Source organism: Lissotriton vulgaris, chromosome 8 (genome assembly GCF_964263255.1).
Source record: "Lissotriton vulgaris chromosome 8, aLisVul1.2, whole genome shotgun sequence".
NCBI lineage: Eukaryota > Metazoa > Chordata > Amphibia > Caudata > Salamandridae > Lissotriton > Lissotriton vulgaris.
Window position 1 is genome coordinate 824,016,281 of NC_141696.1, and position 27,824 is coordinate 824,044,104.

A 27,824-nucleotide genomic window follows, 5' to 3' on the forward strand; every position below is an offset into this window, starting at 1 on the left:
GCATTTAGTAGTAGTAAAGTTAGTATTTTGTCTTAAGTTAGTATTTTGTCTTAAGTTAGGATTTTGTCTTAAGTTAGAAGTTCAAGCTCTCTTAGATTATGGAGCCATAGAGAGGGTGTTCCTATCAAAGATCAGAGAAGCTAAATATATTGCAAGCAAAAGCTGACATGGAACCCTGAGCTGCTAGATTCAGAGAACTGCACCAGATGAGAAATTGGTGAGATTCAGGCCTCCAGCAAGATGCAGCGAGATCAGACTTGGAGTCTTTGGTGAAGGACATCTTTGCTACCATTCTGCAGGACAATCTACTGTGCATAAAGTTAGATACGGTCCATCTGGGTGGTTAGCAGCATCCTAGGAAGGTCCAGAGATCCAGAGACAGTGTGACAAAATGTTATGATTTTCAAACAAAGGAATGCGTATTGAAAGCAGCCCACAACAGAGCCTATGTCAGCTACAAAGGTTACAAGTGCGTCCTCTTCCAGAATGTTGCCCCGTTGACCGTGGCTCTTAGACAACAATTTAGGCATTTCACTGACAAACTTCGACAAGAAAGAATACAATATCGGGGGCGTGGCTTAGCAAGCCACAATGGCGGCTGTGTCCTGCTGAGGCTCCGCGATCGGGCTAGCATCCTGCCCAGTTCCTGAGATCGCCGGGAGCCTCAACCTACAGCAACAGCACCTGTAATGCCCACACGCATTGGGGCATCTTCTGGGTGAGCTGCGAAGGCTGCTGGCGAGCAGCACGTACCGAAACATCTCTTGCCGGTGCCGAGCGCCGAGCCCCTAAAATGGCGGACGCGGCTCCGTCCCACTGATGCATACGCCGCCGAGAGCCTGTTCCTTGAGCGGCGGCCCTGGGCGACGCGGACAACCGGCAGCTGCGGAGGTCCCGGGAGAGCGGTGTGACCGGCCCACGGAGGTGTACTCCGGAACAAGCTTTCTCCCACAGCGGCACTTCGGCACGCAAGATGGCGGCCGCCATACCGGAGTTCCACTACACCGGTGCTCCTGCTCAACCGGGAGCCTGACCTGACCCCAACACCAGCCAGCCCGCCGCCGCGGATCGCGGAGCACCAGTGGACGCGCCGCCTGCGCGGCGCTGCGCCCTCCAGACATCCGCGATCTTCACTTGGGGGCGGTGAGTGCCAATCTTTTCCCCCCCCCCTCCGTGGATCCCGGCGCCGGCAGCCCAACGCCCTCCTACCTCCTCTGGGGCCCATAGGGGGTCACAGGTCGCATCGTCCCTTGGTCGGGGAGGCCGGAACGCTCCTGCCACCACGAGCAGCTCGGCGGACCCGAGTGCCTGACTTCAAAATGGCACCCACGGAGACCTGGACACCGTGAACAGCGCGAGCCTCATCCTAGGAGCAGGGGTGCTCCCCCGAACCTGAGGCGGTAGCACGCCACATCGAAGATGTCCGCTGCCCCAGACCCCCCAGGTCCCTATCACCTGACCCTCGACCCCAACGATCGGCATAGACACTGCATCACACGCCGAAGGGGGAGAGGGCAAGAACTGGCCGCACTTGAGGTACCCCGTCTCCTGGGGAACCTGGACAGTGGAGGAAGAGCCCCCTGATGACACGCGCCCGTGGGCACCCACGCGACCTCCTGCTGCACCGCTGAATTCACACCCGTGGACACTAGTGCGGCCCTCCACCACGCCGCTGCCATCCCCAGCAGCCGCGAGCCACCACTAACACCCCGAACCAGTGGGGGCTCCCCGGGGTGAACCAGTGCCTGCCCCAGGACCGAGAAAGACTAGGTGACCGGCCTGCACTGAGCTGCCGCCTACCCGGGTACACTGAGAGATGGTGGTCTGCCGATCCCGGAATCCACGGGGGTGCGGGCCCTCTTGACAGCACTCATGGGGAAATTGAAGGCCTCGCAGGTGGCGGCTGTCCCTGAAACGGCCATCGAGAAGATGCCACACATGAGGACGTGGACGCAAGCCAACACGCCGCAAACCGACCCCACGCTATCGGCGAAATTGGATCAGGTGTTGGCGGCAATTGAACTGTCCCGCCTCTCGATGGAGGAGAGATTGGGCGTCCTGACGACGGACATCAGGCTGATTCGCGACGACCATCGCAAGCTGGCGGACAGGGTGAAGGAAGGGGAACGGATCGTGACCGCGCTGCAGACCACGGTGAAAATGCAGGAGGCAGACATGAAGGAGGTCCTGCGTCGCATGGCGGTCCTCGAGGAACGTACGGTGGATTTGGAGGGACGCTCGAGACGGTGTAACATCCGCGTCCTGGGCCTACCGGAGGGAATCGAAAATTCGGACCCTCTGACCTACATGGAGTCATGGACCAGATCATTCACCCCGGAAGCGGAACGGTCGGCATACTTCTCCATTGAAAGAGCCCACAGGGTCCCGGCCCGGGCACCCAAGCCAGGCCTTCCTCTGCGGCCCATGTTGGCTAAATTCCTGCACTTCCGAGACCGCGATGCGGTGCTCCGTGCGGCCTGGACGGCGGGCCCCCTACAGGTGGAATACCAACAAGTCATGGTGTTCCCGGACTATGCCCGGGAAGTCCAGCAGCAGCGATCCACTTTTCTGGAAGTTAAAAGGCGCCTCCGCGCAAATGATCTTCAATACTCCTTGCTGTTCCCGGCCCGCCTTAATGTGCTTCACAAAGGAAAAGCTCTCTTCTTCAACACAGCGGAGGAAGCACAGGATTGGACTGAGTTTCACTGCCCACTAATCCCTAAACCCGGACCCCAGAGGACACGCAACAACGACTCAAGACAATATAGAAGACGGGGTGCGAGCCGTGCCCGATCAGGCCGCCCCAAAAGCCAGGCATCCTCCCCCACGGGCTCACCCGACCTCACGCAAATCATGCAGGAGCGACGAGACGCCCTACGGGCGGTGACCGAACTGCACACATCACCCCTGCATCAGATCTGGAAGGCCAACCGCACCTGTTCACCCCTGAGAAAGACCGGGACAGTGATGGAACAATGTCGGGGTTTGGCCCAATCTCTTCCCCCCTCGTTGCGGCACACACCTTGGACGCTACCCTGGCCAGCCAACCTAACACCTCTTCGTGATGGATGGACTGTCAACTGCTATATCCTTCTCATGTTTGCCTACTGTTTTGCATGACGTCTAGGAGCCTAGACTGCTTAACCAGATAACTGTATGCGCTAGCGTGCAATAGACATCTCTCCTGCAAGAGCCCGACCCGCGCACAGGCCCAGCAGCGACACACGCTGCCACCCCCGCAGATTCCTGTTGTATTTCTCCCCTAGTGGGACACTAGTTTGGATATGCCACCCCCGGTGATATATCCTCAGTATTGGGGCTGTTACCCACCCAAGGTTCTACTTGTTGTTAACCCCATCAGTTCATCCCCCACGATTATGGAAGCTTGGCGCGCAGGAGCACACACGACACATAAGCACTGGTGGCCCTCGGGGACTGCAGGAGGGTCCCTTTCCCAACCACGACACCCTAAGGATGGCGGTCCCACAATCAGACATTAATGTCCTTACACTGAACGTACGAGGCCTACACACACCCAGCAAACGCTACTCTGTTTACTCCTACATTAAGCGTATGTCAGCTAGTATTGCATTTCTGCAGGAGACGCACATTAACGCTACCGAACTCAATCGTTTGCAGGCCAAATGGCGAGGGACCTTTTGTGCCACACAATACTCAGCATTTGCGCGCGGCGCATTAATCTGGGTCAGACCGGGCACTCCCTTCCGGGTGCTCCGACGGGTAGTGGATAAAGAGGGCAGATATGCACTTCTGGAGGGAATACTAGACGGACATGGAATCCTCCTTGGCAGCATTTACACCCCTAATACGGAGCAGGATAAATTCTGGGACCACCTCACAGGAATTTTGGCCCAATTCACCACAGTTCCGTGGGTGTTGGGAGGTGACTATAACTGCACGCTAGACCCCACCCTAGACCGCTCGCACCCCCCCCCCCCACACACACTCCCCAGTCCCTCGGCAAGCGGAACTCTTCAGGGCATGGACCACACATTGGGCGCTCACTGACGCATGGCGACACTTACATCCACTGGCTCGCATTTACTCATTCCACTCGATTCCACACAACCTCCGCGTCCGTCTAGACCGATTCTTATGCTCTGCACCAATCCTCCCTAAGATAACATCTACAGATTACCTAGGTCGGATCCTCTAAGATCATGACGCCCACATCCTTCGCTTGACCTGGCGCCCCCCACACCCGCCCGTCCCCACCTGGCGCCTCCCTAGAGATTGCCTATCAGACCCAGTCTTTAGAGACGCACACAAAACCAGCATACAAGATTACTTTTCACACAACACGAACACGGCATCGTCGGTACTGGTGGAGTGGGACGCGTTTAAGGTAGTGGCAAGGGGAGAATGCATCAAACAGGTAGTAGGGGTTCGCCGCACATTGGAATGGACACTCCTATCCTCAGAGCAGAATTTAGCTGCACTCACTAAACGGCCTGACGACTCGGAGGAACACGCCGTGCTCACGGCCGAAGCTAAGACAATATATCAGACTGCCTGCGCTGATCTCCGAAAATACAATTTTAGGGCCTACGCCTCTAGGGTGCATAAAGACAGAGACAAAACGGGGGCACTACTGGCCTGGATGGCGAGGCAGGACACCGAAATCAAGCCGATCACGGATATTATCAACCCGGAAGGCGTGCTGGTGCGTTCACAGGCCGAGATCCTTCTGGCGTTCCAGCGCTATTATGCACAAGTGTACGGGACCCCGGCCCAGTGTTCCCCGTCTTCTGTGGATTGTTTTTTAGACCCGCTGACGTTACCCGCGATATCGGATGATGACAAGCGCACACTCGACGCCAAGATAGCACCCTCAGACATCACCCAAGCGATACGTGCCATGTCTCGGAATAAAGCGCCGGGACTAGATGGCTTCCCACTAGAATACTACTCGACATTCTCTCCCCTAGTGGTCCCCCGACTATCTCGGATGTTCGGGGCATCCCTTCATCTAGGGAAGCTACCCCAGTCACTGCGGGAATCCGTGATTGTCACCTTTCCCAAACCCCACAGGGACACACTCCACATGGGGTCGTATCGTCCCATCACGCTCCTGTCGACTGTAAGATCCTCGGGAAAATCCTAGCTGACCGGTATGCACAGGTCATACGCCCATTAATCCACCCCGACCAATGCGGCTTCGTTCCGGGGAGGAACACCTCCCAGAACCTCCGCCGAGTCTTCCATGTCCAGGATCAGGTACGTGACAGGTTCCCCCGCGCCGCCTGCCTCATTATGGACCTGGAGAAGGCGTTCAACACCCTCACCTGGCCCTATCTATTCTCAGTCCTGCGGCGCCTCAACATCGGCCCGACGCTCACGGCATACACACGCCTTCTGTACACCGATCTGACCACGCGTGTTCGTATCGGGAAACGCATATCACCGGTGTTTGGAGTTCGGCGAGGCACGAGACAAGGGTGCCCCCTGTCGCCTCTCTTATTCGTGCTAGCAGTCGAGCCGCTGGCGGTTCGGCTGCGCCTGGAGGGTGTGAACTGGGGCATTCCGCTCGCGGACGGCACACATTGCGTCTCCATGTACGCGGACGACCTCCTCATATACGTCCGAGACATCGAGACTGACCTGGCCCCCATAGGGGTAACGCTAGCGGAATTTGCAGACGCCTCGGGACTCCAGGTGAACTGGGACAAGTCCACAGTCTACCCCTTTCTCTCGAGTCTACCCCCCCGGGAAGTTGAGCTCGGACCGCATAAACTCTCATGGTCCGCAGAAGCTCTCCGGTACCTCGGTGTCCGCCTGTACCACTCTCCAGCAGACATCTTTGAGGGTAACCACCGTAAAGCACTCGCTGGCCTGCGCCCGACTGTTGCCTTCTGGAATAAACTCCCGCTAGCCCCAATAGGACGGATAGCCCTGGCTAAAATGGTGATGCTTCCCCGACTCCTCTACCACTTCACAAATCTACCGGTAGTGCCACCCAGGTCCTTCTTCCGAGACGTCGACTCCCTCCTAGGTACCCTTATATGGGGCGCAGGCCGACACAGGGTTGCCTTGAAAACCCTCCAACTTCCCACAACGCAAGGTGGGCTTGGAGCTCCGTCCTTCGAGTCTTATTTCCTTGCGGCGCAGCTCCAATGGCTGTCATACTGGACGGCGGACCGTTACCCCCAAGAGACTTTTACCCCGGCCGACAGGGTCACAACCCCGGAACTCACCCGTCTTCTCCTCCTGGGCACCAAGCCACGGCGAACATACACCCTCCAGGTAGCGATAGCTCGCCGGTGCATGATGCGGATCCACCGGATGTCCCCCAGTAGACCTCCATACTCCCCGCTACTACCGTTGATAGGCAGCCCCAGGCAGGACTCATACTTCACGGCTCCACTGTTAACCGAATGGTCGCACTGTGGCATCACAGATATGGAGTCGCTCTTTGAAGAAGGCCAGCTGAAATCACTCGACCGACTGGTCGCTGAATACGGGCTCCCCCCAGGTCAATTCCTCAGATACAGACAGTTGCTCGATGGGTACGGGCCCCATTATAATCTCCAAACCGGCGAGCCAGACATGCATCCAGTAAAACATACCATCCTACATATGGGGGTGGGACGCCACTTGGTCACCTGGCTATATAAATCTATCCGGGAACTCTTGCACGCTCCCCTGACGACCTTACGTGCTATGTGGGAGGAGGACATAGGTCGCACACTACACGACTCGGAATGGACTAAAGCACTCGAGGCCCCAAAACGCGTCTCTAGGAATACCCGCTTCAAAAACATTCAATACTATATTTTGCACAGGGCATACCTCACCCCAGCGCGCTTGCAGAAGTTCTATCCCTCCACACCATTCCTATGCCCCAGATGTTGCTCCCCTGATGCAGATTTTCGTCACATGTTTTGGAGTTGTCCCAACCTGCACCCCTTATGGCGGGCGGTGCACGGAACACTGTCGGAACTCACAGGTCTTACCACACTAGCCACCTGGGAGTCCAGCGCACTAGGCATTTTTCATGTCCCTAAGCAAGAACCGGTGCATAGACGCTTCGTGTCCTTAGCGCTCCTGTTGGCGAACAGATGCATAGCCATGCACTGGCGGTCCCCGGAGGGCCCCCCTATAGCAGCATGGACAGGGGCGGTCTGTAAGTGGGCGGCGGCGGAAGAGGATGCTCTTAGGGAAGAGGAAGCCAGGGGCGCGCGTAAAATTCCCATTTCCATAGAATGGGCCATGCTCCTTCATAGCTTCCGGCAGTCCTTGCATGCAGGAGACCCACCTACTCCCCCCCCGCCCGAGGGGGCCAGTAGTCTCTGCCTGGTGCCAACCATCCCAGGGCCGAATCGCGGTGCTCCACGCATCCTGGTCAATTCCCATCTATCAGATCACCCATCCCATCACTCACATGCACGGGATGTATCCACCCCCTGTCCGTCCCTCACCCCCTGAGAGTGCAAACTGGAAAGCCCCGTGCCCCCCCGATGCCCGTCACCAGTATCCCCCTACCTGGATCCTGCTAGCGCCCATATGCTTCCCTCCCACAGTTTTGTCCCCCCCGTTCTCTGGTAGCACCACTATGCGAACTGTACAGACCCCGATCCTACGCCCTCGAGGCGGGAACTCACATGCCCACTGTTATTCTCCGTCCCCTTGGCGGAATACGTTTACTGTATTCCAGCCTGCAGACATATTTGCTCGATCTGTGCTGTTTAATGGCGGAAGTACCTAATTGTACCAGTTATATAAAACAAGAAAACGTTGCGCGCCTAGCTGACCGTGGCTGAATGTTGACGCCACGTCAGCAGATGATTTACACTGTACCCATATACTATGATGCAACAATAAAAAACAAATTAAAAAAAAAAAAAATGAAAGAATACAATATCGCTGGCTGCTCCAATTTACCATTGCTTTTGTATGCCAAAACAAGTCTCATCAGACAGTACAAAAGGTGGAAGCAGAGCAGGTATTGGGAATGCAACTGGATAATAAACAACACGAGAGATACCAGAAGTCTGCATACAGGAACCTAAATAGTGTTCACTCTGTAAAACAAAACCAAAAGGTTAATGTTTAGGTCATAACAATCTTAATTGATGCGTAACCGCAGGAGAAGAGGAAAATGAAAGACTAGAAAGGTAGCCTCAAGGGTGCTAGAAAAATCCCCATCAGCCCGCTCAATAGCGGAGCATCGTCATCTGGGTAGTATGGTTGACAATTGTGGTATCCAGAGTGCCCTTCCTTAGGAACAACCTAAGGCTAGCACAACTTGGACCAACATGTTGACCCTCAACCAACAGAGATGGAGACTGAAAGGGTTAAGTTGCAGTGCTCAGAAAATTGTGAAAAAGGAAAGGAAACAAAAACTCTAAATCCAAGTGTTCTAAAAATACCTACCTTGATGTCATTGAAAAAACTTTATTGGGTCTGACCATCAAGGTGGTATGGTTAAAAAGCAGAGTGAAAAATAGCATGCAAGGAATTGCTATTCACCATGAATCTTATTTGGTCGACCTCCCCCTCGGCTCACTTTCCTGAGCGAGGCAACGACGGATAGTGCGTGGCCTCCTTCACTGTGAGCCAGTGCCAGGTGAGGTGAGGTTATTCCTCCCTACAATTTGGGAGAAGACGCTCAACTCCCTACTATAGAGGAGTTGAAACCACTTATTAGTTTTCTTGACACAGTAAGTTGATGTTGCAGTAGTGCATCATAGGTCCTGAAGAAAGCCTATCTAGGCTGAAACATGTCGACCAAATAAGATTCATGGTGAATAGCAATTCCTTGCATGCTATTTTTCACTCTGCTTTTTAACCATACCACCTTGATGGTCAGACCCAATAAAGTTTTTTCAATGACATCAAGGTAGGTATTTTTAGAACACTTGGATTTAGAGTTTTTGTTTCCTTTCCTTTTTCACAATTTTCTGAGCACTGCAACTTAACCCTTTCAGTCTCCATCTCTGTTGGTTGAGGGTCAACATGTTGGTCCAAGTTGTGCTAGCCTTAGGTTGTTCCTAAGGAAGGGCACTCTGGATACCACAATTGTCAACCATACTACCCAGATGACGATGCTCCGCTATTGAGCGGGCTGATGGGGATTTTTCTAGCACCCTTGAGGCTACCTTTCTAGTCTTTCATTTTCCTCTTCTCCTGCGGTTACGCATCAATTAAGATTGTTATGACCTAAACATTAACCTTTTGGTTTTGTTTTACAGAGTGAACACTATTTAGGTTCCTGTATGCAGACTTCTGGTATCTCTCGTGTTGTTTATTGCTAAGTTGGGGGACAAGGTACCAGAATAGTCTATAAACACGATTCCCCTTAGGCCCTCCCCTACCTTGTATGTTTTGTAATGCAACTGGATAACCAGTCTATGATAGGCAACACTAGGAGGAGAGGGGGGTGAGATAAACTGCCCCTCCCCTGAGAGAATCAATCAATCAATCAATCAGGGATTTGTGAAGCATGCTACTCATCCTTGAGGGTCTCAAGGCGCTGGAGGGGGGGTCATGCAGCTATGATTCATCCGAAGAGCCAGGTCTTGAGGTTCATCCTGAAGGCGTGCAGAGCAGGTTCATGGAAGACTCTTTCGTTGAGGTATTGGGGTTCGATATTGCGGAGGGATTTTTATGCGTGCGTGAGGAGTTCTCGACAGGGAGCCGGTGGAGGTGTCGTAGTGTGGTTCTGAAAATTTTGGACCCTACTATATTATGATACCGAAGCCCAACACTCGTGTCAGAAAATATCATCATACCATGACGAATTTAGTATTGGCAGACCGGTAATGATTAGGACATTATTACTGTGCATTTGCGTCACGATTGAGTGACGGGAACACCCCTAAATCGCACTTCCTGTGTTGAACCCTCGGGTTCCATTTTGTGAGTGGCATCCATCTTGTGGTTGCCCTTACATAGTCAATTGACCCAGGCCGAATTCGAGCTGAAAGGACACGTCCACCTTTCCTGACTCACCTGTGACCTGGGCGAGCTGCCTTCACTGCCTCCAGCCAAACCTGTTCGGGCAGTCCCCAACCCAGTGGCCGAGCAAGATTAGCATCAAGGCACAACATGTCCTAAACCATTTACCGCATACAAACCACGCTTTATCATACACACACCTGTCCCTGTTTCTTCTTTATGGCTAGTTTTACAAGGAGGAGGTGCCCGATTTTATTGGGGTTTCATCGATATCTGATGGAAGTTCTGGGCCTGGCCAGGTAATCTATCACGAACTGGACAAACGAAAATATGGGCTTGCCATCATGACTTTGCTTTTTCTTTATTGTGAAAATATGTTTATGGTCGAATTGTAAAACCAAGATTTTTTGCCTGAAGTGTAATATCGTGTATAAAAAGAGAAGGCCGGCTCTGTAAAAACGAGCAGTCTCCTGAGAATATACACACCGTGTTGTTGTACTTCTAGGACGCCTGTTACTTGGTTTCAGCCAATAAATTCGATCTTTGACTTCACCTAGAAGACTCGTGTTTCTGTGGTCTGAATCAGGAAAGGACTTGAGGTCTTTGGGTGTTGCCCTGACACCGCTGGGTTACCGGATCAGTACTGGTTCTGAAAAACCCAGTACCTCAGTAGGTGCTGGGTGATGTGTCCATGTCATGGGATGCCGAGGATGAGCCTGGTGGCGTTGTTCTGGATGGTCTGGAGTTTCAGAGGCAGAGATGTCGAGGTTGCAGGTATGGTCCATAGAGGTAGAGGGGCTGCTGAGGGCGGGAGGTCACCAGGTGTTGTCCCATGCTGAGGGGGTGGTTCCAAACATGAGGACCTCTGTCTTCTCTGAGTTGAGCTTCAGACAGATGCTGCTCATCCATGATGGGACTTCTTTCATTCCTTTCTGGAAGATGAGTTTGGCGATGTCGGATTGTTTCGTGAGGGAATTTCGTCGGAGTAGGATACTATGCTGAGCCCATGTTTTCTGACGATGGGGGCGAGGGGGGCCATGTAGATGTTGAAGAGCGTGGGGCTGAGCGACGATCCTTAGGGTGCACCGCATATGATCCCTGTGGGTTTGGAGAGGAAAGGTGGAATTCTGATTATTTTGGTTCTGCCGGTGAGGAACGAGCAGATCCAGATGAGGCAGTTCCTTGTATACCTGCGTCGTGGAATCTGGTGGTGAGAGTGCGGTGGGAGACAATGTCGAAGGCTGCAGAGAGGTCAAGTAAGATGAGGGCCACCGTGTGGAGAATGGAGAACCCCTTGCTCTCAGTGCTACAGGGCAAGGGAGGGTGAAACCCCAAGACAAGTCCTGAATAAGGGTTCCAGTGACACCAAAGCCCAGGCACACTGTGACTCAAATCTCCTATGGGAATGGATGGGGTACAAGAGTGCTGTAGATGGAGAGAGGTTTTTGTTCTTGACTTTTTGTTCAACCATTTTGAATTTGGGGCTTCCAGGATGTTAACAATAACTTTGTTACCTCTATGCCATGTTAGTTTGTCTCCAAATACTCGAGAAAGTTAGAATGTCAATAAAACTATGGAGAACCCTGTGGATTTAATGGTCCAGGAAGGTATCTGATTAGGAGGCGCCAAACCAGGCACTGTAATGTTGTGCATAGTGTTAAAGATTCTGGAATTGTCATTCTGCTTTATTTTGTTTGGGAATAGTTTGATAGAGACAAACCAAAAGATTTGCTACACACCTCTCAATACACCTACGGTACCACCTTTGCGAAAGATTCATGGACAGTCTTTGCATGGGAGGTAAAATCACCTGAGAGGGTTACAGACTAGGGACCCACTTTATAAAACCTGAAATGCTAAAAGTAATGTCACGGATTGTTAGGGAACTAACCTCCCCTAAAATAAGGTCAAGAAATAGACCTGGATTTTGTAGTAGTCAGCAAAACGTACCTTAATGGACATGGTTTTGACACAAAGACTACCCTGGCGTTGATATTGAGATCTTCCTGATATATTGTCTGGAAGAATGTTTTGAAGGTCTCTCTAATTTCAGCGTCACTGGTAAGGGTACCCATGTCTGATGTGATTGAGGCAATATTATTACGAACCCGTTCTGATTTAATTTTCCAGGCCAACAGCCTTCCCGCACCCTCCCCATACTGGAAATTAGAGAGTTTGCTTGACTCCCATTTCTGCAAGACTCGCTTCTCTATTATCGAGGATAAGTTGTTTTTAAGCTCATTTAGCTCTGCGAGTTTTAGGGACAAGTTATGACTATCTAAAGCTCTGTCAGTGTCTATACAAGACTGGATTACTGACATACTGTTCTCAATAGAAGATATTTCTTCCCTGTACTGCCTTCTTCTGTGAGCTACCCTGTTCTTGACTGTTCCTCTTAGTGTACATTTGAAGGCGTCCCATACTATACCCGTAGGGGCTGTATCTGTGTTAAAGGTGAAAAATTCGCGAGTCTCAGACTGGAGGAATTCTATATCTTCTATTGCTTTAAGAAATTACCTGTCAAATGACCAAAGTTTCGGGGAATAAGACTTAGTACCCCACTCAATTTCCAGCTTCATCGCTGAGTGATCAGATAAATGAGATGGAATATAATCTACTGAGATGATAGAATCAACCAAAGATCTACTTGTTAGGATAAAGTCTATTCTTGAGCTGTGTCTGTATTTAAGATTTCTAAAAGAAAAACTCTGTTTTTGGCCCTCTCTCAGCCTCCAAATATCGACATATCCATATTGTTTCATTAAACCCAGTAAACAATTTCTAGATTTAAAGGGAACTTGTTGCCTACTGTTTGTAGATTTGTCCAGTAAAGGGTTGATAGTGATATTGAAATCGCCAGTTATGATCACCGGCTCAGGAAAACTCAAGAGGTGTTGGAATAAGGATTCTAATGCAGAAGGATCATCGCAATTTGGCCCGTAATAACCAGCTAAGGCCCATCTCCCTCCATTATCTACTTTTTGTTGAAAAATGTTCAAATTTAAGTTTGAAGATTTTTTAAATAAAATTGTAACCCCCCGCGTGTTTAGTGATTGAGATGTTGAAATAGAGGAATATATCCACTTATTTTTCTTCACTAACTCAGATATCTCACTTTCAGTTAAGTGTGTCTCCTGGAGTATAATGATCTCGGCATCCACGTCACGAAGGTACTGCATGATTTTATTAGCCCGTGGTTTCTTCCAGACAATATATCAGGAAGATCTCAATATCAACACTAACGATGTTGGCAACTGGTTAGAGGGCGTCTCCCTTCCCTCTCTGTCATCCGAGCAGAGCAAACTTTTGGAAGAGGAAATAAGTGTTGCCGAAGTAGAGCAGGCTATAAGGGGATCCAAAGGGGGAAAGGCGGCAGGAACCGATGGTTTACCGAGTGAGGTATATAAACATCTGATTTCAGAGATATCTCCAATCTTAACAGTTCTGTTTAATCAAATATTGAGGGAAGGAGTAGCACCACCTGCCTCATGGGATAAAGCCTCAATAACGCTTATCTTAAAGCCAGGGAAGCCCCCTACCGATTGTGGCTCATATCGGCCTATTTCAATCTTAAATGCTGATTATAAAATTTTTGCCACCATATTAGACAAACGGCTCGGCCAGGTAGCCCCTGACATACTTCACTCTAATCAAAAAGGATTTATAAGAGGGAGACAATTATATGAGCTCACTTACGAACTAATAGGATCTGTTGATGTGGCCATAAAAGAGATTCTCCCCCTATCTATTCTGACGTTGGATGCTACCAAGGCCTTCGACAGGGTAAATTGGTTATACTTGTCGGAGGCCTTGAGAAAGTTTAATGTTGGAGATAGATTTCGTAGGGCAATAGATTTGTTATATCGAAGCCCCTCAGCTTCAATTCTGATTAATGGGGGCCTTACAGCGTCATTTAATGTAACCAGAGGAACCCAACAGGGTTGCCCTTTGTCTCCTATCCTCTTCGATTTGTATATAGAACCCTTTGCACAAACACTAAGAGATAGCGCACTTATTAAACCCTTTATTTTTGGTGATTGGGAAAAAAAGGTGGCACTCTATGCTGACGATATAATGATTTTCACGTCAGACATTAATGCAGCATATCCGGAGGTGATAGACCTAGCTCTCAAATTTGGCAAAGTTTCTGGATACGAAGTTAATGCTTCCAAAACTGAGTCAATGACTTGGAACACAGACTTAACTACTTTTAATGAGTCATCTAGACCTTAATTACGATATTTGGGGGTAAATATAGTTAAAGACATCGACCGGATCGCTTCCTTAAACTTTTCTATAATAGCAGCACAGTGTCGTAAAAATATGAGGGATTGGTCACATCTTCCTCTCACTATCCTAGGTAAGGTTAATCTAGTAAAATGTGTATTCTGCCTAAGATTTCTTTTTTATTTAATTCAATCCCACTTTTTTTTTATCCCAAATTAATCTCTAAACTACAAAGCGAGATTTCGACTTTCATTTGGAATAGTAAAAATCCAAGAATTTCTTGGAAGAAAATAAGACGCCGCAGAGAGAAGGGAGGGTTAGCGGGACCGGATCTTCAGATCTATGCGTGGGCTTTTCAGCTTTCGCACGCACGCATGTTGCTAAATATTCCAGCAGCAACAGGGGTAGGCCATATGTTCTACGAATGTCCAGATATATGTTCTCTATGTTACTGAACTGTGAGGGAGTCGGACAGGGTAGCTTTTTATTTAAATTCGGAGACCCAACATTTAAAAATAAAATAAAACTAAAGACTTTAAAGGGGATAGTTTCCACATGGTACAGAATGAGGCAGGCAATTAAACTGGGATATTATCTAGAGAGAGCTCCAATATGGGACCTGCCATCTCCCCCAGTTTGGGCAGAAGATACATTAACCCAACCATTAAGAGCGGCTGGTATCAATACCTGGGGCGACTTGTTTATGGACGGTACACTACTCCCTTGGGATTACTTAATAAATAAGGTTGGGCCAAGTTTGTCTAGATTTAAATTTATACAAATTTCAAGCTGGTCCCATGTATACAACACACAGATATCCCGGAGCAGCAATTTACCTATAGGAGCCACTAGCGAATTAGTAACGTGTCTGCTAGATAGCCCCCTTGCAAAAAAGGAAATATCACTTTGGTATAAGAAGATCATGGAGGAAATAGATGGTAAATTCTGCCTCCCTGCAACATTATGGGCCGACGTATTGCCAGATATAGACTTGGAGGAGCTTTGGTCAGCTTCCTGTGTGGCACTATGGGATCTGGTGAAGCCAGCTTGGCTGCGTCGGAACCACATCTTCACAATTCACAGGGCCTACTATTCCCCGCTGAGACTGTCAAAATTCTCTTCGACAGGTCCGGTCTCGTGCCCAAGATGCCGACTTGTTGCTGCATCTGATATCCACATGTTCTACGAATGTCCAGGATTAACAACATACTGGGAGTCAATAGGAAATGATTTATCTTTGGCATTGGGCTTTCACCTTTCCATAAATCTCGCTCTTGTCATTTTTGGCCTGAAGAACAAAGTACGTAATGCAGCTTCTAACCTCGTATTTTACTCCATTTTGGCAGCTCGTAGAGAGATCTGTAGACATTGGAAGGACGCCCAGCCTCCTTCTATTCATGAATGGCAAACTTCTGTCCTTCAGATTTCCAAACTTGATCTAGCTAGAGGTGGAAATCCAAGTAGGAGAGCTTTTTGGACACAGTTGGCACGGTCGCATTGAGCCTGGAGTTTTTTTTGTTGTTGTTTTTTTTTTCCCCAGGGTCCTATGATTAATGCGAGCATAGCCAACCATTGCTTTCAACATGGAACAAATGGGGCTACTGTGTCACGGGCACTATCTTCCAATGAAAAGCCCTAAGTAAGAATTGTCAGGCTTGTGTGAATGTACTGTTGGGATTTGGCTTCCTCCCCCTCCAACTAAGATCTCCCTCCCAGCTAATGCTGAGATGGTACAGAAGCACAGCCGGTTTTCTTAGCTCTGTGGCATATTTCTGATTGGATAGATTGGAGCTATGCATGCAAATGAGGATACTAAAAAAAAAAAAAAAAAAAAAAAAAAAAGACTACCCTGGCCTTTTATTCCTAAAGTTTTCTAGACATAATAAATGCCTTGTTCCTTCTAAGGTCGTTAACATTTGTGGTAGCAGACATAAAAAGAGATTATGAGGGGAATGTGATAAGGATTAAAGGACACTTTGTCAGTTAACATACAAGTAAATACAAACATCAATGTCCAACATATGAGAAGTGCAGCAGAGCAAGGGAAAGAACAGACAAAGGCAGCAAGGAGCAGAGGGAAATCAGGAGCCAGGCAGAAGGCAGTAAGAATAAGATTCAAGTCCAGCAGACCGGCTCCCACCAGGGCACACTCAGGGTCATGTCCCTCCCACCGGGCTGGAAGCAAAGGCAGACCAATATGAGTTTGTTGTAAAAACCCACAGAAGGGTTGTGGAGGCGGCACAGCAACGCAGCGGGACGGTTTTGCTCGCCGAGCCGTAGACAAGCAGGCCATCAGATGAAGTGAAAATGGCTGCCTGGAATTCACCATCTCTCAATCGATAGGAAGCAGACCAACGGCTGTGGGAGAGCAAGAGTGAGATTTTGCAGTTCGGCGCTAGGCGAAGACCAAACACCCGAAAACAACACCCACGAAGGAGCAGGCTGCACGTGGAGACTCCCATCTGAAAACCTCCCACCTCCAGGATGGAGAACTCCGTCAGTGATCGTCAGTCCCAAACAAAAACAACGGCCATTCAATAGTAGGGTGGAGACCCCTAAGACCCCACACGACTCACCTGTGGAGTAAAAGCTATCCCGACTCCAAGACTGCAAGAGGGGTGAGATGGTTGAAGACTGGAACCCAATGCTCTTTCCCCACTCCGGCAGGGGGAAATCATCTTGGGGACCAAGGCAACCATTGTGAGAAAACGTGAAGGGCCACCGTCCAGAAGGAAATCCAGTGAATAATTGCCAGTTAGAAGTCGTGGCGGGATGCAAAGCGATATTGGCCGAGACCAGAAGGTAGGTGATAGCCAAGGGAGTAAAACCCAGAGGGTGATCCCGAGCCCGTCTCCTCACAGCTGCAATTGAACAGCTCAACCGGGCAATCGGCCATTATGCAGGGAATCAATTGGCTGAGTTAGTTCCTCGTTATTGAGGAAGGCTGCCTTAAATTCGGCAATCGCATCGTCCTGGAGAATATCAACAAATAATAGCCTTCCAATCCCTTGGGTGGATGACGATAAAAGGGGGACATAATCCAGGATTTTTGCCAAAAAGCAGCTCCCAGACGGAGCTACTTATCCGTCGGCCATCTTTGTTAACCATTTCTTTTTTAGTTCTTGGGCAAGTGTCCTGGTTTGCCGGGGAACCTAGTTACATTGATGCAGCCTCATACACTGTGTAAACCGCTAATGCTTTTTACAATATATTTAGCTATTTCAAATGTCTGTGCAGTTACTCTTGTTTTGTCTTTTAGACAGTGAGTCATACTGTACCTTTGTAATGCTGTGCCATCTTGTACCCCAGAATGTCCAGTTCAGGTTTTGTACAACCATCCTGCCGGAATGAGGGTTTCACTGTCTCTCTCTCTCACCCCTAATCCCCTTTTCCCCCTAAATTACAAAAAGTGCAAATGTAGCACAGTGGATTCAACATACCAGGTTTTATAGTGATTGTATTATGACACATCTTTTTTACTTCTGTCCTGTCAACAGGAGCCTACTGTCACATTTCCCTGAAGGTCCACTGCTTAAGGTAAAACCTGGAATCCTAGCTCGTGATCTGGTGCGCCAGGGTGTTTGCATGTATGTTAATTATGTTATGTTATGTTAATGTGATTTGTAAAGCGCACGTATACTCTAGGGTGTCTTGGTGCTGTCTACTCCTGAATAGGATAAGCCTAGTTATTGAAGAGTCACGTTTTTTAGCTGTTTTCTGAAAGAAATGAGGGTGGAAAGAGCTCTCGGATGTGGGGAGGTAGGATGTTCCAACGTTTGGTAGTTCCCACCAAAAAGCTTCTACCTCCCCAGTTCGCTCTGTAGATTCTAGGAGTAGTCAAAAGGTTCATCCCCAGCGATTGCAACTGTCTGCCAGGAGTATATATTCGCAAGGACTGATCAGAAACCCTGGGCTTACGTTGTGTATCGCTTTAGAGGCGATGCACAGAGCCTTAAATTTCATTCGGCTTCTGACTGGCAGCCAATGCAACTGCCGTATTATTTTAGTCACCAAATTAAATTTAGGAGTCCCAGAGAGAATCCTAACAGCCACATTCTGCACCATTTGAAGCCTATTGAGGTTTTTCCCCAGAGTATTAAGGAATACATTGTTGCAGTAATCCAATTTAGACAGCACTAACAATGTGATTATTGTCTTTCTCGCCTCCACCGTAATAAATGGAAAGAATTGTTATTATCATTCTAAGCAGATAAAAACAGGAAGAGCCCAAAGAGACGACTTGGGGTTGGTAGTTCAATTTGTCATTTTATAACACTCATATTTTTTGCCTTAGCTGCTGGAAGGAGAGGAGATGCCAGTTCTTCCGGTCACCAGCTAGAGGACAAGAGAAGGAGTAAATTCCCAACCACAATCACCTCAGTTTTATTAGAGTTTATTTTGAGGCAGTGTCTAGATATCCATGAACTAATTGTCAGCATACCATCATGAAAGGTGGCTGATACATCTAGACCATTTTTGAGACTGGCTAGAACTATTTGGGTATGCATTGCAGCAGTGCCCAAATGAGCCAAAGTGACTTAGGGCCATATGTATCAAGGCCAAATGGGTTTGCAAATGCCGAAATTCGCAGAATTTCGGTGTTTGCCAACTAATTTTCGCAAAATGGTATGTATGAAAGAATTTGGGTGCAAAATAAGGAATTGCAAAATTTGCTATTCCTTATTTTGCGATTGCATTTAAGGAATCACAAATTTTGCGATTCCTTAAATGCAATTTATTAAGCAAAAAAAAATTCCAAAATGCACTTAAGGAATCGCAAATTACCACCAACTTCTAGTTGGTGGTAAGTTGCGATTTCCTTGAAAAATGCACATGCCCTTAGGGCATGTATGTGCACCACATGTGCACCCATACTTATTTTAGGGGTGTAACAGGGTGTCCTTTGGACACCCCTGCACCCTTGAAATTATTCTCAATTTGCTATTAGCAAATTGCGAATCGCAAATTGTGAATAAATTCCCATTCCTTCCTATGGGCCAGGAGGCCCATAGAAATTAATCGAAGAGTATTCCTTAATTGCGAATTCGAATTCGCAATTAGGGAATATCATGAAATCGCAAAAAAATTGCGATTTTCTTGATACATACCAATTAGCGATTCTGAAATAGCGATTTCTTAAAAATCGCTATTACAGAATCGCTAATTGGTTTCTTGATACATACGGCCCAATATCCTGTGGGTCTCATTTTGGAAGCCGCTGGATTTTTCAAGATGGAGGTGAGGTGTCCTTCTCAGACATTCTTTAGACTGGGGGGAGGAAACCCCAAGTAGGGAAAGAGGAGACAGGCTTTGCCTGAGAAATTCGATTGTGTCCTTTCTGATACAGAGGGCTGCTAACTAGCCTTCCTGAGCCTGCCATAAGGTGGGTGACAAGGGTGAGGGATGGGACTGCCATTTCTGTGTAAGGTGTGAAGAGTCCTATAGAAGGGGAGCAGACCTTTTGTTCTCTTCCTGATCACTATTAAGTGAGGTTGTTAATAGTCAGGTCCTGACGGTTCACACCTCTTTGTGCTCCTGATGTGAGCATTCCAGCATGCAGATGACTTTGCTGTCAATAGCATCACTCAAAACATTGGCTGACACTGGAGGACAGTCTGAGAAGTGCACAAAAAACGGTACCCGACCCAAAACGGTACTGTTCTGCAGATATAGAAAGCAAATTCACATGTCCTCTGTTAACTGTATAAAAGTGCAAGCTGCTGATCCACTTACTGTTCCAATTCCAAGTTTCCTCTGACCAAAGAGTGGGTGCTCCACACAGAACCCAAAGGACTACTGCACACCCAGGGCTGGTGTCTGCCTGATACTAAGCTTTCTAAAGGTGAAAGGACATAACCTGTCTGGAAAAATACATTTCTGGCTTGTCCTAAGAAAGTTCTGTCTGAATGGAGATGCTGACTGTTGGAATGTGGCTAGAAGCAATTGCACCTGGTGCAAGGGTCCATCCACCAGGGACCCAATAACTCTGGGACTGGGGTGATCAATGTTGTGGGCCTGTCCCCAAGATCCTCAGTGGAACTGTGGTACTCCTAAAGCCTGCCTGAACATCCTCCTGTGTCATCCCAGTCGTTGATGCCTTGGCACATGACGAAGTGTGTCCGATCAGTTGGTGCGGCTGAAGTCGGGATCGACATTTGGCCTGGGGCAACCGCGCCAAGCCTGCAGTCCCTGCATCCTAAGAGTGAAAACTGCAAACCTATTGTGCCTGTACGGAATACCTCTCTTCCATGAATGGCTAGCCTGACTGCCTCAAGGGTGTCAAGTGAAGTAGGCTGCTCTAAAGATTGAGGCTGCCTCTTTGAGGCACTACGTGTCGAACTAGCACCTGGCAACCAAGGCACTTAAGACTCCAGTGCCAGATGAGACTTCTGCCATCCTGCTCCCAACAGCTCCGTGAAGTACATCATCATTGCCTGAGCCCGGCTTCTAGTGAAGAGGACTACCGAACCACTTCTACCATGGGTGAGCATACTCACTAGAGGATTCGGACCTGCCTGGCCCATGAGGCCTGCCAATGCTGAGAGACCCTGGAAACCCAAAAAAGGGCCAATGCCGAAGCTGCTACTCTTGCCAACTCCCTCCGAAGACTCGCCATGCGGCTTGCAGCCACTCTACCTGAGCAGGACTAACACATGGCATATACTTGGTCCTTTGCACACAGCCATCCGCATAAGGGCCATCGAAGCTCTATTCCGCTAGGAAGAAGAGACCAGTGAGAACCTATACAGATTATTTGGCACACAGAAATGACACCAGAACCCAAGCCCATATGGTAGAGGAAAAATGGTTGATAGAGTGCCCAGCAGCGGGCACACCTTGCAGCGCATCCAGCTATCTGGTATCTAACAGACTATCCTATTGTTATGTTATGTTATGTTATGCTATTTATTTGTTAAAACGCAAACAGCTGCCCCAGCAACGGAGCGTCCCGGCGCTGACCTAACCAGTACCTGAGGGGAGGGGGGGAACCAACAGAGGAATTAGATGACAGAGAAGAGATGGGTTTTGAGTTCCTTTCGGAAAGCGATCAGATTGGTTTGGGTACGGATGTGTGGAGGTAGGGAGTTCCACAGCTTAGCCCCTAAGACTTTGAAGGAACGTCCACCCTTTCTACAGAGCTTAGTTCGGGGGACCATCACGAGGTGTTGTCCCAGTGAGCGCAGGTTGCGCTGGGGAGTGTATGGTACTAGAAGCGGGCGCAGGAGTTCAGGACAATCAGAGTTGAGAATTTTAAATGCCATGGTCAGGGTTTTAAAATGGATCCGAGATTCAATTGGCAGCCAGTGCAAATTGCGGATGGTGGCTCTGGCAGAACACCTACGTGGGAGACCAACCACTGCTCTGGCGGCCGAGTTCTGGATACGTTGCAGTCTTGCTAGTTCAGCTTTGTTTGCCCCCAAGAGTAAGACATTGGCATAGTCCAGCCGGGCAAGAATCATAGATTGTATAATGAGTTGGCGGGTTTTGGAGTCAAAGAATCCAAGTATGGGGTTGATGCTCCTCATGAGACCCACACACGTAGCTGCCACTTTCTTCGTGTGGGACTGAAAGTTAAGTGAAGGGTCGAGCCAGACACCTAGGTTTTTGACGACATCTTTTGGCACGGGGGTGGGGCCAAGCACAGAGGGCCACCAATGATCGCTCTAAAGGGTGGGGTTTTTTCCCAGGAGGAGGACCTCCGTTTTCCCGGCATTTAGCTGCAAGCAGTTGAGTGTCATTCACTGTGCGACTGCTGCGAGGCCATTTCTGAATTTGGTTGCCGAAGGTGATGGACCTTCTGAGAGTGTGATGACCAGCTGTGTGTCGTCAGCGTACGACACCAACGTAAGGTCCCACTCTTTTGCCACCACTGCGAGAGGCTGGACGCATAGATTAAAAAGGGATGGGCTAAGCGCCGACCCCTGGGGGACCCCTTGTCCGATGGAATGGGGTTGAGAGATGTAGGGTGGGGCTGAAACTTGAAAGGACCTGTCTTTTAAGAAGGACTGGAACCATTCAAGGGCTAATTCGCCAATCCCAATGGCCTCAAGTCGTTTCAGCAAGATGTTGTGTGAGACCGTGTCAAAGGCCGCGCTGAGATCCAACAGGATCAGCGCGGCACTTTGACCGGCGTCTAGGATACCTCGAAGGTGCTCCGTAGTGGTCAGCAGAGCCGACTCAGTGCTGTGACCTGGTCTGAAGCCATTTTGGGAAGGGTCCAGGACGTGGTTTTGCTGCATGTGGTGGGATAGTATTTTGTTGACATGAGCTTCAGCCAGTTTTGACGTCCAGGGGAGCAGTGAAATGGGCCGGAAATTTTCTGGTTTATTGGGGTCCAATGTGGGTTTTTTGATGATGGGTGAAACCCAAGCAGATTTCCAACAGGTGGGGACCACCGCTGAGGAAAAGGAGAGATTGAGTAGTTTGGCAAGCGGGGGAGGAAGAAGTCAAGTGATTCCAAGAATTTGGACGGTCGCATGGGGTCTGCTGGGGAACCAGACTTGACCTGTCTACACAGTTTAGAAAGGTCGTCAAGGGATATGTCAGGTATTCTTAACAGTTTTGATGTCTCTGCCGCCGAATGGGGGGTGTTAGTGGGCGTAGCATCGTCTTGTGGAAAGGACGCGTAGATCTTCCTCACCTTTTCAATAAAAAAGGTGGCAAGGTCCTCGCATTGTTTCAGGGAGGTGATGCAAGAGCCTGGACTGGGGATTTTCTGGAGACTTTGGACTAAGTTGAAGATGGTTTTGGTGGGATTGGAGCTGCGTTCGATTTCCTTTGCGTAGAAGGAGGCTCGAGTAGTGCGAATCGCCTTGTGGTAGGTGCGAAGTTTAGATAGGTAAAGGGTTTTGTTAATGTCTAAGTAGTTTTTCCTCCACTCGCGTTCGGCTTTTTTGCACTCTTTCCGTAATGTTTTGAGTGAGTCATTGTACCATGGGTTGGGGGGGAACTGCGGGTTTTAGTCCATTTGGGCGGAATTAAGGCGTCAAGCCCTGTGACTATCCATTCGTGGAAGGCGGCGTATACTGTATTAATATCCCTATTCTCATCGGGGAGGTGGAATTCTCCTAGGTGGTTGATGAGGTCTCCGAAAATGAGTTTGTGCCATGGTCGTTTGTGGCTGGAGTTGGCCGCAACTTTGGGGGGCTTTTTTTTTGCCATAATGGTTAATTTAACAAGAAAGTGATCAGTCCAGCCCATGGGTTCAGGGGGATCAGCCGTGACTTCCGATAAATTAGAGAAAACGGGATCTAATGTGTGCCCAGCAATGTGGGTGGGGGAGTGAACCAGGGAGTTTAACTGCAAGGCCGTGATGTCGGCTAGCAGGTTTTTGATAATGGAGTCAGTGGTGGAGTCGAAGTGGAGATTGAGATCACCCAAGATGGTGAAGTTGGGGGAAGAGACTGCCAAGGTGTGAGCAAGTTCCAAGAGTTCCTCAATAAATCTGGCGGAGGGGCCTGGAGGCCGATAGATGTAAAGGCCAGAGAGAGTGAATTGCGGGCAAGTGGCAATCTTGAAGCGTGCGTGCGTGTAGTTTTGTGTGTTTACCAAAGTACAAGTCTTTTTTAGGTCTCGCCTTTTCCTTTCCGAAGGAAGGGGAAACGGCGAGAATTCAAGTGCTCAAAATACTTGTGAAACCACGGGTTTTTCGTGCGGTTTTCTTCGAGTTCACGTGAATCACGTGACCAAACAAGCACGCGTATCAGCCTCCCTCCCTCCCTCCCTCCTAATTGCATTTTTTCACGGCCGCCACCACATCAAAGGGCTTCTCCCAGCGTGTGCTCTGCGGCTTCTCCTCCCCTAATTATTCATGGCTGGCCGGTGGCCGGCCGTACTTTCAGTTTCCCGGCCGCTCTTGTTTTTAAATGTTCTAGGTGTGTATGCTTGTATTCACTCGTTTTGGCCACAAAAGGGCAGTGATAATACACAATCTTACTCCACGGGAGCTGGCGTCTTCTGAAAAATTGAACAGTAGCTGCCCTATCTACTGCAGTGCAATGTGAACTCTGCTTTCAGTTTCACGTGCTTGTATTTGTAGGTGAGCCTGTTGTCTTGATTGATAGTTGCCTAGTACTCCTCATGTCTCTTGCATGATTGAACTCTCCTTCACCTAACGTTTAAGTCCTAGATATCGAATCCGGATTGCGATCACGTTCTGTGTCGATGCATGTCTTCTCTCCAATGTACATCGCTCGTGAGCCATGTGTTTCTCTCATTGCATGTCTTCTCTTCAATGTACATCGCTCGTGAGCCATGTGTTTCTCTCATTTTAACGTTTTACCTCAGATGCGGCGCAAATAAAAGCAGTTGTCACCCGAAAGCATATCATTTGTTTTAATATCTGGTGGTGCCTGTGTGAGACAGGAGAGATGAGGAGGAGCCTGCTGCCGGTGCTGCAAGCTCATTAAGCACTAGCGGCACTAAAGCATCCAAAACACGCACGAAATGTACCGTGTAAACGTTATCCATCTGCATGCACACACACTTTCTTGCACATAGTTGCCCATTCTGTGCCACACACACCACGTAGTCATTTATATCTACACCTAGGCCTCTCTCACACAATTCCCCACGTGTGTCCTTTTACACTCCCATCACCATAGCAGTTAAAATAGAGGACAAAAAAACCCATAAAAGAAACGGCGAAGAACTGGCTGCTCATCACCACCGTAGTGCCAGTGGTGCTTGGCATGGGCTATCCCTTCCTCAATCCCTCATCTCGCCCCACAAATCCCACCGACGCCTAGGGTGACTAACTATTCCTATTTTCACGGACTGTCCACGAGAATGCCTTTAACCAAAGCCATTTTCTGTCATTTTCGATAATTTGAGTGACAGCCAACGAAGCAGTGTTTTTCACCCTCCAATGCTTGCCCAGGACGTTATATGGAGAGTTATTAGGATTGGCTTGCAAGCCATCAGCCAATCCTAGTGCTCGCTGCTCCACTGCAGGACTAATCTGGGCCAGTGAAAACAGCTTTAGTTTCCCAGCCATACCTCCTGCAGAGCATGCTTTCCGGCTTTTCGTAACTTGTTTACAGGACCCTGCATTTTTGGGAGTGCAACTTTGTCTGCAACCCGACACCAAGTCAGCCACGGGCTCCATTGTCACATTCAATCAACTTCTCCAAGGTAAGTAGAATAATTGTGTTTCATTTTTTCAACTTTTACATTTGCATTCTGTTGCAGTATAATGACGTTCATCTATGGCCACGGTGTTTTCACTCTTTCTCTCCGTCTTCCCATGTGTACTCGATTTAGCTCCTGAGGTCATACAGGAGCCCCAACAGCCCAATGATTCAACTTGTTCCCCCCCAACCCCGCCCTCAGTGTGTCGTAGTGTGTGTAGGAAGAGCCTATGGGGAAAACCCCAGATGATTCTATACATAACTGTATTGTGAATGGTTATCGGGACTCGGGATGTGCCGCATCTTCACTCTCGGAATCGCTGGAAGCGCAATAATCTCTAAGGGCCTGCACTAACGTCTCCCATTCTAGTGTTGATTCCAGCGCTCTCTCGTTATGCTGCCGCCTAGCCAATTGGTATCGCAGAGTGCTCTCCCCCGCAGCCCATTTCAAAAGTTCGCTGTGCCACCTAACTCCTGTTGGACCAACTCTTGCCTTCCAATTCCTAGTCACCTCCCGTTTAGCGAGGAGAAGCCCCAAATCAATAAATTTACTAGAAATTTTATTCTTTGGGGTATGCGGGAACAAGTGTAGGAGCCCCACCGCCGCGTCGACCGATAAGGACCTCCCCGTTACCCAATTCAGAGCATCCTCTATCCCAAGCCAATAGGAGGACAGCGCCGGGCAGGACCACAACATATGGAGGAGGTCCGCCTCAGGCGCTCGGCACCTGGGGCACTCTGCAGAATCCGGGGCAAAATACTGCTGGATCTTCGCCGGGGTCAAATAGGCCCTGTGGAGAATGTAAAAGTGAACCAGTTGGAAGCGGGCATGGAGTGTGCCCTTCCAGGCACGGCGCATGAGTTGCGACCAGGTCGTCTCCGGTATCTCCTTCCCTATGTCGGCCTCCCAGCGGGTCCGTAGAGTGGCGAGGGGGGCCAACCCCTCGTTAACCAATCTGCTATACAGGCACGTGACTGCCTTGACCGTCCCCGCGGACATCATAACATATTGGCACACCGGAGACGTAGCTCGGTCACGCGGGCGCAGGAGTTCAGGACAATCAGAGTTGAGAATTTTAAATGCCATGGTCAGGGTTTTAAAATGGATCCGAGATTCAATTGGCAGCCAGTGCAAATTGCGGATGGTGGCTCTGGCAGAACACCTACGTGGGAGACCAACCACTGCTCTGGCGGCCGAGTTCTGGATACGTTGCAGTCTTGCTAGTTCAGCTTTGTTTGCCCCCAAGAGTAAGACATTGGCATAGTCCAGCCGGGCAAGAATCATAGATTGTATAATGAGTTGGCGGGTTTTGGAGTCAAAGAATCCAAGTATGGGGTTGATGCTCCTCATGAGACCCACACACGTAGCTGCCACTTTCTTCGTGTGGGACTGAAAGTTAAGTGAAGGGTCGAGCCAGACACCTAGGTTTTTGACGACATCTTTTGGCACGGGGGTGGGGCCAAGCACAGAGGGCCACCAATGATCGCTCCAAAGGGTGGGGTTTTTTCCCAGGAGGAGGACCTCCGTTTTCCCGGCATTTAGCTGCAAGCAGTTGAGTGTCATCCACTGTGCGACTGCTGCGAGGCCATTTCTGAATTTGGTTGCCGAAGGTGATGGACCTTCTGAGAGTGTGATGACCAGCTGTGTGTCGTCAGCGTACGACACCAACGTAAGGTCCCACTCTTTTGCCACCACTGCGAGAGGCTGGACGTATAGATTAAAAAGGGATGGGCTAAGCGCCGACCCCTGGGGGACCCCTTGTCCGAAGGAATGGGGTTGAGAGATGTAGGGTGGGGCTGAAACTTGAAAGGACCTGTCTTTTAAGAAGGACTGGAACCATTCAAGGGCTAATTCGCCAATCCCAATGGCCTCAAGTCGTTTCAGCAAGATGTTGTGTGAGACCGTGTCAAAGGCCGCGCTGAGATCCAACAGGATCAGCGCGGCACTTTGACCGGCGTCTAGGATACCTCGAAGGTGCTCCGTAGTGGTCAGCAGAGCCGACTCAGTGCTGTGACCTGGTCTGAAGCCGTTTTGGGAAGGGTCCAGGACGTGGTTTTGCTGCATGTGGTGGGATAGTATTTTGTTGACATGAGCTTCAGCCAGTTTTGACGTCCAGGGGAGCAGTGAAATGGGCCGGAAATTTTCTGGTTTATTGGGGTCCAATGTGGGTTTTTTGATGATGGGTGAAACCCAAGCAGATTTCCAACAGGTGGGGACCACCGCTGAGGAAAAGGAGAGATTGAGTAGTTTGGCAAGCGGGGGAGGAAGAAGTCAAGTGATTCCAAGAATTTGGACGGTCGCATGGGGTCTGCTGGGGAACCAGACTTGACCTGTCTACACAGTTTAGAAAGGTCGTCGAGGGATATGTCAGGTATTCTTAACAGTTTTGATGTCTCTGCCGCCGAATGGGGGGTGTTAGTGGGCGTAGCATCGTCTTGTGGAAAGGACGCGTAGATCTTCCTCACCTTTTCAATAAAAAAGGTGGCAAGGTCCTCGCATTGTTTCAGGGAGGTGATGCAAGAGCCTGGACTGGGGATTTTCTGGAGACT

At 49.4% G+C, this 27,824-nt stretch overlaps 1 pseudogene; it reads left to right on the top strand.

The window, feature by feature from the left end:
- The first annotated feature begins 1,938 nt into the window (after positions 1-1,938).
- The window catches only part of LOC147698055 (proteasome assembly chaperone 1-like), a 38,800-nt pseudogene continuing 12,914 nt past the window's right edge, over positions 1,939-27,824 (top strand).